We start from the raw sequence: 12,733 nt of genomic DNA on the forward strand, positions 1-12,733 counted from the left end.
AAAATACAATAGTGCTTGAATTTTACCCTTTTAAATACACTTCTTTAAATTACGCGCTAACACCAAAGGGATACGTAATTCCAGGTTGCAAGTTGCAAGTAAGTATACCCAGGGAAAGTAAGTGCAGTGAACAAAGTTAATTAACCTTCTTCATCGCACTGAAGTGGACATAAAGCCATAACGGCAGTTAATTTGCAAGAATTCCACAACCTAATATTTAAGTACAACGACGATTTTCTTGTATAAACACATTTATCAATCGATAATGAGATGCTTCAAATCATAAAATTCACATATTTAAGTTAATTAACCTTCTTCATCTCACTGGAGTGGACATAAAGCCATAACGGCAGTTAATTTGCAAGAATTCCACAACCTTATGTTTAAGTACAACGACGATTTTCTTGTATATACACATTTATCAATCGATAATGAGTTGCTTCAAATCATTAAATTCACATATTTAAGTTAATTAACCTTCTTCATCGCACTGAAGTGGACATAAATCCATAACGGTAGTTAATTTGCAAGAATTCCACAACCTTATGTTTAAGTACAACGACGATTTTCTTGTATATACACATTTATCAATCGATAATGAGTTGCTTCAAATCATTAAATTCACATATTTAAGTTAATTAACCTTCTTCATCGCACTGAAGTGGACATAAATCCATAACGGCAGTTAATGTGCAAGAATTCCACAACCTAATATTTAAGTATAAAGTCGATTTTCTTGTATATACACATTTATCAATCGATAATGAGTTGCTTCAAATCATTAAATTCACATATTTAAGTTAATTAACCTTCTTCATCGCACTGAAGTGGACATAAATCCATAACGGCAGTGAATTTGCAAGAATTCCACAACCTAATATTTAAGTATAAAGTCGATTTTCTTGTATATACACATTTATCAGTCGATAATGAGTTGCTTCAAATCTTTAAATTCACATATTTAAGTTAACTAACCTTCTTTATCTCACTGGAAGGGACATAAAGCCATAACGTTAGTGAATTTGCAAGAATTCCACAACCTAATATTTAAGTACAACGACGATTTTCTTGTATAAGCACATTTATCAATCGATAATGAGATGCTTCAAATCATAAAATTCACATATTTAAGTTAATTAACCTTCTTCATCGCACTGAAGTGGACATAAATCCATAACGGCAGTTAATTTGCAAGAATTCCACAACCTTATGTTTAAGTACAACGACGATTTTCTTGTATATACACATTTATCAATCGATAATGAGTTGCTTCAAATCATTAAATTCACACATTTAAGTTAATTAACCTTCTTCATCGCACTGAAGTGGACATAAATCCATAACGGCAGTTAATTTGCAAGAATTCCACAACCTAATATTTAAGTATAAAGTCGATTTTCTTGTATATACACATTTATCAATCGATAATGAGTTGCTTCAAATCATTAAATTCACATATTTAAGTTAATTAACCTTCTTCATCGCACTGAAGTGGACATAAATCCATAACGGCAGTTAATTTGCAAGAATTCCACAACCTTATGTTTAAGTATAAAGTCGATTTTCTTGTATATACACATTTATCAATCGATAATGAGTTGCTTCAAATCATTAAATTCACACATTTAAGTTAATTAACCTTCTTCATCGCACTGAAGTGGACATAAATCCATAACGGCAGTTAATGTGCAAGAATTCCACAACCTAATATTTAAGTATAAAGTCGATTTTCTTGTATATACACATTTATCAATCGATAATGAGTTGCTTCAAATCATTAAATTCACATATTTAAGTTAATTAACCTTCTTCATCGCACTGAAGTGGACATAAATCCATAACGGCAGTGAATTTGCAAGAATTCCACAACCTAATATTTAAGTATAAAGTCGATTTTCTTGTATATACACATTTATCAATCGATAATGAGATGCTTCAAATCATTAAATTCACATATTTAAGTTAATTAACCTTCTTCATCGCACTGAAGTGGACATAAAGCCATAACGGCAGTGAATTTGCAAGAATTCCACAACCTTATATTTAAGTATAAAGTCGATTTTCTTGTATATACACATTTATCAATCGATAATGAGTTGCTTCAAATCATTAAATTCACATATTTAAGTTAATTAACCTTCTTCATCTCACTGGAGTGGACATAAAGCCATAACGGCAGTTAATTTGCAAGAATTCCACAACCTTATGTTTAAGTACAACGACGATTTTCTTGTATATACACATTTATCAATCGATAATGAGTTGCTTCAAATCATTAAATTCACATATTTAAGTTAATTAACCTTCTTCATCGCACTGAAGTGGACATAAATCCATAACGGCAGTTAATTTGCAAGAATTCCACAACCTTATGTTTAAGTACAACGACGATTTTCTTGTATATACACATTTATCAATCGATAATGAGTTGCTTCAAATCATTAAATTCACATATTTAAGTTAATTAACCTTCTTCATCGCACTGAAGTGGACATAAATCCATAACGGCAGTTAATTTGCAAGAATTCCACAACCTAATATTTAAGTACAACGACGATTTTCTTGTATAAACACATTTATCAATCGATAATGAGATGCTTCAAATCATTAAATTCACATATTTAAGTTAATTAACCTTCTTCATCTCACTGAAGTGGACATAAAGCCATAACGGCAGTGAATTTGCAAGAATTCCACAACCTAATACTTAAGTACAGCGACGATTTTCTTGTATAAACACATTTATCAATCGATAATGAGATGCTTCAAATCATTAAATTCACACATTTAAGTTAATTAACCTTCTTCATCGCACTGAAGTGGACATAAATCCATAACGGCAGTTAATTTGCAAGAATTCCACAACCTAATATTTAAGTACAACGACGATTTTCTTGTATATACACATTTATCAATCGATAATGAGTTGCTTCAAATCATTAAATTCACATATTTAAGTTAATTAACCTTCTTCATCGCACTGAAGTGGACATAAATCCATAACGGCAGTGAATTTGCAAGAATTCCACAACCTAATATTTAAGTATAAAGTCGATTTTCTTGTATATGCACATTTATCAATCGATAATGAGTTGCTTCAAATCATTATGTTCACATATTTAAGTTAATTACCCTTCTTCATCGCACTGAAGTGGACATAAAGCCATAACGGTAGTGAATTTGCTAGAATTCCACAACCTAATATTTAAGTACAGCGACGATTTTCTTGTATAAGCACATTTATCAATCGATAATGAGATGCTTCAAATCATAAAATTCACATATTTAAGTTAATTAACCTTCTTCATCGCACTGAAGTGGACATAAATCCATAACGGCAGTGAATTTGCAAGAATTCCACAACCTAATATTTAAGTATAAAGTCGATTTTCTTGTATATACACATTTATCAATCGATAATGAGTTGCTTCAAATCATTAAATTCACATATTTAAGTTAATTAACCTTCTTCATCGCACTGAAGTGGACATAAAGCCATAACGGCAGTGAATTTGCAAGAATTCCACAACCTAATATTTAAGTATAAAGTCGATTTTCTTGTATATACACATTTATCAATCGATAATGAGTTGCTTCAAATCATTAAATTCACATATTTAAGTTAATTAACCTTCTTCATCGCACTGAAGTGGACATAAATCCATAACGGCAGTTAATTTGCAAGAATTCCACAACCTAATATTTAAGTATAAAGTCGATTTTCTTGTATATACACATTTATCAATCGATAATGAGTTGCTTCAAATCATTAAATTCACATATTTAAGTTAATTAACCTTCTTCATCTCACTGGAGTGGACATAAAGCCATAACGGCAGTGAATTTGCAAGAATTCCACAACCTAATATTTAAGTACAACGACGATTTTCTTGTATAAACACATTTATCAATCGATAATGAGATGCTTCAAATCATTAAATTCACATATTTAAGTTAATTAACCTTCTTCATCGCACTGAAGTGGACATAAATCCATAACGGCAGTTAATTTGCAAGAATTCCACAACCTAATATTTAAGTATAAAGTCGATTTTCTTGTATATACACATTTATCAATCGATAATGAGTTGCTTCAAATCATTAAATTCACATATTTAAGTTAATTAACCTTCTTCATCGCACTGAAGTGGACATAAAGCCATAACGGCAGTGAATTTGCAAGAATTCCACAACCTTATGTTTAAGTATAAAGTCGATTTTCTTGTATATACACATTTATCAATCGATAATGAGTTGCTTCAAATCATTAAATTCACATATTTAAGTTAATTAACCTTCTTCATCTCACTGAAGTGGACATAAAGCCATAACGGCAGTTAATTTGCAAGAATTCCACAACCTTATGTTTAAGTATAAAGTCGATTTTCTTGTATATACACATTTATCAATCGATAATGAGTTGCTTCAAATCATTAAATTCACATATTTAAGTTAATTAACCTTCTTCATCGCACTGAAGTGGACATAAATCTATAACGGCAGTTAATTTGCAAGAATTCCACAACCTTATGTTTAAGTACAACGACGATTTTCTTGTATATACACATTTATCAATCGATAATGAGTTGCTTCAAATCATTAAATTCACATATTTAAGTTAATTAACCTTCTTCATCGCACTGAAGTGGACATAAATCCATAACGGCAGTTAATTTGCAAGAATTCCACAACCTAATATTTAAGTACAAAGTCGATTTTCTTGTATAAACACATTTATCAATCGATAATGAGATGCTTCAAATCATTAAATTCACATATTTAAGTTAATTAACCTTCTTCATCTCACTGAAGTGGACATAAAGCCATAACGGCAGTGAATTTGCAAGAATTCCACAACCTAATATTTAAGTACAAAGTCGATTTTCTTGTATAAACACATTTATCAATCGATAATGAGATGCTTCAAATCATTAAATTCACATATTTAAGTTAATTAACCTTCTTCATCGCACTGAAGTGGACATAAATCCATAACGGCAGTTAATTTGCAAGAATTCCACAACCTAATATTTAAGTACAAAGTCGATTTTCTTGTATAAACACATTTATCAATCGATAATGAGTTGCTTCAAATCATTAAATTCACATATTTAAGTTAATTAACCTTCTTCATCGCACTGAAGTGGACATAAATCCATAACGGCAGTGAATTTGCAAGAATTCCACAACCTAATATTTAAGTATAAAGTCGATTTTCTTGTATATACACATTTATCAATCGATAATGAGTTGCTTCAAATCATTAAATTCACATATTTAAGTTAATTAACCTTCTTCATCTCACTGAAGTGGACATAAAGCCATAACGGCAGTGAATTTGCAAGAATTCCACAACCTAATATTTAAGTATAAAGTCGATTTTCTTGTATAAACACATTTATCAATCGATAATGAGATGCTTCAAATCATTAAATTCACATATTTAAGTTAATTAACCTTCTTCATCGCACTGAAGTGGACATAAATCCATAACGGCAGTGAATTTGCAAGAATTCCACAACCTAATATTTAAGTATAAAGTCGATTTTCTTGTATATACACATTTATCAATCGATAATGAGTTGCTTCAAATCATTAAATTCACATATTTAAGTTAATTAACCTTCTTCATCTCACTGAAGTGGACATAAAGCCATAACGGCAGTGAATTTGCAAGAATTCCACAACCTAATATTTAAGTATAAAGTCGATTTTCTTGTATATACACATTTATCAATCGATAATGAGTTGCTTCAAATCATTAAATTCACATATTTAAGTTAATTAACCTTCTTCATCGCACTGAAGTGGACATAAATCCATAACGGCAGTTAATTTGCAAGAATTCCACAACCTAATATTTAAGTATAAAGTCGATTTTCTTGTATATACACATTTATCAATCGATAATGAGATGCTTCAAATCATTAAATTCACATATTTAAGTTAATTAACCTTCTTCATCTCACTGGAGTGGACATAAAGCCATAACGGCAGTGAATTTGCAAGAATTCCACAACCTAATATTTAAGTACAACGACGATTTTCTTGTATAAGCACATTTATCAATCGATAATGAGATGCTTCAAATCATAAAATTCACATATTTAAGTTAATTAACCTTCTTCATCGCACTGAAGTGGACATAAATCCATAACGGCAGTGAATTTGCAAGAATTCCACAACCTAATATTTAAGTACAACGACGATTTTCTTGTATAAACACATTTATCAATCGATAATGAGATGCTTCAAATCATTAAATTCACATATTTAAGTTAATTAACCTTCTTCATCGCACTGAAGTGGACATAAATCCATAACGGCAGTTAATTTGCAAGAATTCCACAACCTAATATTTAAGTATAAAGTCGATTTTCTTGTATATACACATTTATCAATCGATAATGAGTTGCTTCAAATCATTAAATTCACATATTTAAGTTAATTAACCTTCTTCATCGCACTGAAGTGGACATAAATCCATAACGGCAGTTAATTTGCAAGAATTCCACAACCTAATATTTAAGTATAAAGTCGATTTTCTTGTATATACACATTTATCAATCGATAATGAGTTGCTTCAAATCATTAAATTCACATATTTAAGTTAATTAACCTTCTTCATCTCACTGAAGTGGACATAAAGCCATAACGGCAGTGAATTTGGAAGAATTCCGTTATCTTATATTTAAGTATAAAGTCGATTTTCTTGTATATACACATTTATCAATCGATAATGAGTTGCTTCAAATCATTAAATTCACATATTTAAGTTAATTAACCTTCTTCATCTCACTGAAGTGGACATAAAGCCATAACGGCAGTGAATTTGGAAGAATTCCGTTATCTTATATTTAAGTATAAAGTCGATTTTCTTGTATAAACACATTTATCAATCGATAATGAGTTGCTTCAAATCATTAAATTCACATATTTAAGTTAATTAACCTTCTTCATCGCACTGAAGTGGACATAAATCCATAACGGCAGTTAATTTGCAAGAATTCCACAACCTAATATTTAAGTATAAAGTCGATTTTCTTGTATATACACATTTATCAATCGATAATGAGTTGCTTCAAATCATTAAATTCACATATTTAAGTTAATTAACCTTCTTCATCGCACTGAAGTGGACATAAATCCATAACGGCAGTTAATTTGCAAGAATTCCACAACCTAATATTTAAGTATAAAGTCGATTTTCTTGTATATACACATTTATCAATCGATAATGAGATGCTTCAAATCATTAAATTCACATATTTAAGTTAATTAACCTTCTTCATCGCACTGAAGTGGACATAAATCCATAACGGCAGTGAATTTGCAAGAATTCCACAACCTTATGTTTAAGTACAACGACGATTTTCTTGTATATACACATTTATCAATCGATAATGAGTTGCTTCAAATCATTAAATTCACACATTTAAGTTAATTAACCTTCTTCATCGCACTGAAGTGGACATAAATCCATAACGGCAGTTAATTTGCAAGAATTCCACAACCTAATATTTAAGTATAAAGTCGATTTTCTTGTAACGGGTGATTTTTTTGAGGTTAGGATTTTCATGCATTAGTATTTGACAGATCACGTGGGATTTCAGACATGGTGTCAAAGAGAAAGATGCTCAGTATGCTTTGACATTTCATCATGAATAGACTTACTAACGAGCAACGCTTGCAAATCATTGAATTTTATTACCAAAATCAGTGTTCGGTTCGAAATGTGTTTCGCGCTTTACGTCCGATTTATGGTCTACATAATCGACCAAGTGAGCAAACAATTAATGCGATTGTGACCAAGTTTCGCACTCAGTTTACTTTATTGGACATTAAACCAACCACACGAATGCGTACAGTGCGTACAGAAGAGAATATTGCGTCTGTTTCTGAGAGTCTGGCTGAAGACCGTGAAATGTCGATTCGTCGCCGTTCGCAGCAATTGGGTTTGTGTTATTCGACCACATGGAAGATTTTACGCAAAGATCTTGGTGTAAAACCGTATAAAATACAGCTCGTGCAAGAACTGAAGCCGAACGATCTGCCACAACGTCGAATTTTCAGTGAATGGGCCCTAGAAAAGTTGGCAGAAAATCCGCTTTTTTATCGACAAATTTTGTTCAGCGATGAGGCTCATTTCTGGTTGAATGGCTACGTAAATAAGCAAAATTGCCGCATTTGGGGTGAAGAGCAACCAGAAGCCGTTCAAGAACTGCCCATGCATCCCGAAAAATGCACTGTTTGGTGTGGTTTGTACGCTGGTGGAATCATTGGACCGTATTTTTTCAAAGATGCTGTTGGACGCAACGTTACGGTGAATGGCGATCGCTATCGTTCGATGCTAACAAACTTTTTGTTGCCAAAAATGGAAGAACTGAACTTGGTTGACATGTGGTTTCAACAAGATGGCGCTACATGCCACACAGCTCGCGATTCTATGGCCATTTTGAGGGAAAACTTCGGACAACAATTCATCTCAAGAAATGGACCCGTAAGTTGGCCACCAAGATCATGCGATTTAACGCCTTTAGACTATTTTTTGTGGGGCTACGTCAAGTCTAAAGTCTACAGAAATAAGCCAGCAACTATTCCAGCTTTGGAAGACAACATTTCCGAAGAAATTCGGGCTATTCCGGCCGAAATGCTCGAAAAAGTTGCCCAAAATTGGACTTTCCGAATGGACCACCTAAGACGCAGCCGCGGTCAACATTTAAATGAAATTATCTTCAAAAAGTAAATGTCATGAACCAATCTAACGTTTCAAATAAAGAACCGATGAGATTTTGCAAATTTTATGCGTTTTTTTTTTAAAAAAAGTTATCAAGCTCTTAAAAAATCACCCTTTATATACACATTTATCAATCGATAATGAGTTGCTTCAAATCATTAAATTCACATATTTAAGTTAATTAACCTTCTTCATCGCACTGAAGTGGACATAAAGCCATAACGGCAGTGAATTTGCAAGAATTCCACAACCTAATATTTAAGTATAAAGTCGATTTTCTTGTATATACACATTTATCAATCGATAATGAGTTGCTTCAAATCATTAAATTCACATATTTAAGTTAATTAACCTTCTTCATCGCACTGAAGTGGACATAAATCCATAACGGCAGTTAATTTGCAAGAATTCCACAACCTAATATTTAAGTACAAAGTCGATTTTCTTGTATATACACATTTATCAATCGATAATGAGTTGCTTCAAATCATTAAATTCACATATTTAAGTTAATTAACCTTCTTCATCGCACTGAAGTGGACATAAATCCATAACGGCAGTTAATTTGCAAGAATTCCACAACCTAATATTTAAGTATAAAGTCGATTTTCTTGTATATACACATTTATCAATCGATAATGAGTTGCTTCAAATCATTAAATTCACATATTTAAGTTAATTAACCTTCTTCATCTCACTGAAGTGGACATAAATCCATAACGGCAGTTAATTTGCAAGAATTCCACAACCTTATGTTTAAGTATAAAGTCGATTTTCTTGTATATACACATTTATCAATCGATAATGAGTTGCTTCAAATCATTAAATTCACATATTTAAGTTAATTAACCTTCTTCATCTCACTGAAGTGGACATAAATCCATAACGGCAGTTAATTTGCAAGAATTCCACAACCTTATGTTTAAGTATAAAGTCGATTTTCTTGTATATACACATTTATCAATCGATAATGAGTTGCTTCAAATCATTAAATTCACATATTTAAGTTAATTAACCTTCTTCATCGCACTGAAGTGGACATAAATCCATAACGGCAGTTAATTTGCAAGAATTCCACAACCTAATATTTAAGTATAAAGTCGATTTTCTTGTATATACACATTTATCAATCGATAATGAGTTGCTTCAAATCATTAAATTCACATATTTAAGTTAATTAACCTTCTTCATCGCACTGAAGTGGACATAAATCCATAACGGCAGTTAATTTGCAAGAATTCCACAACCTAATATTTAAGTATAAAGTCGATTTTCTTGTATATACACATTTATCAATCGATAATGAGTTGCTTCAAATCATTAAATTCACATATTTAAGTTAATTAACCTTCTTCATCTCACTGGAGTGGACATAAATCCATAACGGCAGTGAATTTGCAAGAATTCCGCAACGATATACTTAAGTATAAAGTCGATTTTCTTGTATATACACATTTATCAATCGATAATGAGTTGCTTCAAATCATAAAATTCACATATTTAAGTTAATTAACCTTCTTCATCGCACTGAAGTGGACATAAATCCATAACGGCAGTTAATTTGCAAGAATTCCACAACCTAATATTTAAGTATAAAGTCGATTTTCTTGTATATACACATTTATCAATCGATAATGAGTTGCTTCAAATCATTAAATTCACATATTTAAGTTAATTAACCTTCTTCATCTCACTGAAGTGGACATAAATCCATAACGGCAGTTAATTTGCAAGAATTCCACAACCTAATATTTAAGTATAAAGTCGATTTTCTTGTATATACACATTTATCAATCGATAATGAGTTGCTTCAAATCATTAAATTCACATATTTAAGTTAATTAACCTTCTTCATCTCACTGAAGTGGACATAAATCCATAACGGCAGTGAATTTGCAATAATTCCACAACCTTATATTTAAGTATAAAGTCGATTTTCTTGTATATACACATTTATCAATCGATAATGAGTTGCTTCAAATCATTAAATTCACATATTTAAGTTAATTAACCTTCTTCATCGCACTGAAGTGGACATAAATCCATAACGGCAGTTAATTTGCAAGAATTCCACAACCTTATATTTAAGTATAAAGTCGATTTTCTTGTATATACACATTTATCAATCGATAATGAGTTGCTTCAAATCATTAAATTCACATATTTAAGTTAATTAACCTTCTTCATCTCACTGAAGTGGACATAAATCCATAACGGCAGTGAATTTGCAAGAATTCCACAACCTTATGTTTAAGTATAAAGTCGATTTTCTTGTATATACACATTTATCAATCGATAATGAGTTGCTTCAAATCATTAAATTCACATATTTAAGTTAATTAACCTTCTTCATCGCACTGAAGTGGACATAAATCCATAACGGCAGTTAATTTGCAAGAATTCCACAACCTAATATTTAAGTATAAAGTCGATTTTCTTGTATATACACATTTATCAATCGATAATGAGTTGCTTCAAATCATTAAATTCACATATTTAAGTTAATTAACCTTCTTCATCGCACTGAAGTGGACATAAATCCATAACGGCAGTTAATTTGCAAGAATTCCACAACCTTATGTTTAAGTACAACGACGATTTTCTTGTATATACACATTTATCAATCGATAATGAGTTGCTTCAAATCATTAAATTCACATATTTAAGTTAATTAACCTTCTTCATCTCACTGAAGTGGACATAAATCCATAACGGCAGTGAATTTGCAATAATTCCACAACCTTATATTTAAGTATAAAGTCGATTTTCTTGTATAAACACATTTATCAATCGATAATGAGTTGCTTCAAATCATTAAATTCACATATTTAAGTTAATTAACCTTCTTCATCTCACTGAAGTGGACATAAATCCATAACGGCAGTGAATTTGCAAGAATTCCACAACCTTATGTTTAAGTATAAAGTCGATTTTCTTGTATATACACATTTATCAATCGATAATGAGTTGCTTCAAATCATTAAATTCACATATTTAAGTTAATTAACCTTCTTCATCGCACTGGAGTGGACATAAATCCATAACGGCAGTGAATTTGCAAGAATTCCGCAACCATATACTTAAGTATAAAGTCGATTTTCTTGTATATACACATTTATCAATCGATAATGAGTTGCTTCAAATCATTAAATTCACATATTTAAGTTAATTAACCTTCTTCATCTCACTGAAGTGGACATAAATCCATAACGGTTGTTAATTTGCAAGAATTCCACAACCTAATATTTAAGTATAAAGTCGATTTTCTTGTATATACATCTTCAAATCATTAAATTCACATATTTAAGTTAATTAACCTTCTGCATCGCACTGAAGTGGACATAAATCCATAACGGCAGTACATTTGGAAGAATTCTACAACCTAATATTTAAGTATAAAGTCGATTTTCTTGTATATACACATTTATCAATCGATAATGAGTTGCTTCAAATCATTAAATTCACATATTTAAGTTAATTAACCTTCTTCATCGCACTGAAGTGGACATAAATCCATAACGGCAGTTAATTTGCAAGAATTCCACAACCTTATATTTAAGTATAAAGTCGATTTTCTTGTATATACACATTTATCAATCGATAATGAGTTGCTTCAAATCATTAAATTCACATATTTAAGTTAATTAACCTTCTTCATCTCACTGAAGTGGACATAAATCCATAACGGCAGTGAATTTGCAAGAATTCCACAACCTTATGTTTAAGTATAAAGTCGATTTTCTTGTATATACACATTTATCAATCGATAATGAGTTGCTTCAAATCATAAAATTCACATATTTAAGTTAATTAGCCTTCTTCATCTCACTTGAGTGGACATAAATCCATAACGGCAGTGAATTTGCAAGAATTCCGCAACCTCATATTTAAGTATAAAGTCGATTTTCTTGTATATACACACTTATCAATCGATAATGAGTTGCTTCAAGTCATAAAATTCACATATTTAAGTTAATTAACCTTCTTCATCGCACT

The sequence above is a fragment of the Bactrocera dorsalis genome, unplaced genomic scaffold, assembly GCF_023373825.1.
Source record: "Bactrocera dorsalis isolate Fly_Bdor unplaced genomic scaffold, ASM2337382v1 BdCtg038, whole genome shotgun sequence".
Classification (NCBI taxonomy): Eukaryota; Metazoa; Arthropoda; class Insecta; order Diptera; family Tephritidae; genus Bactrocera; species Bactrocera dorsalis.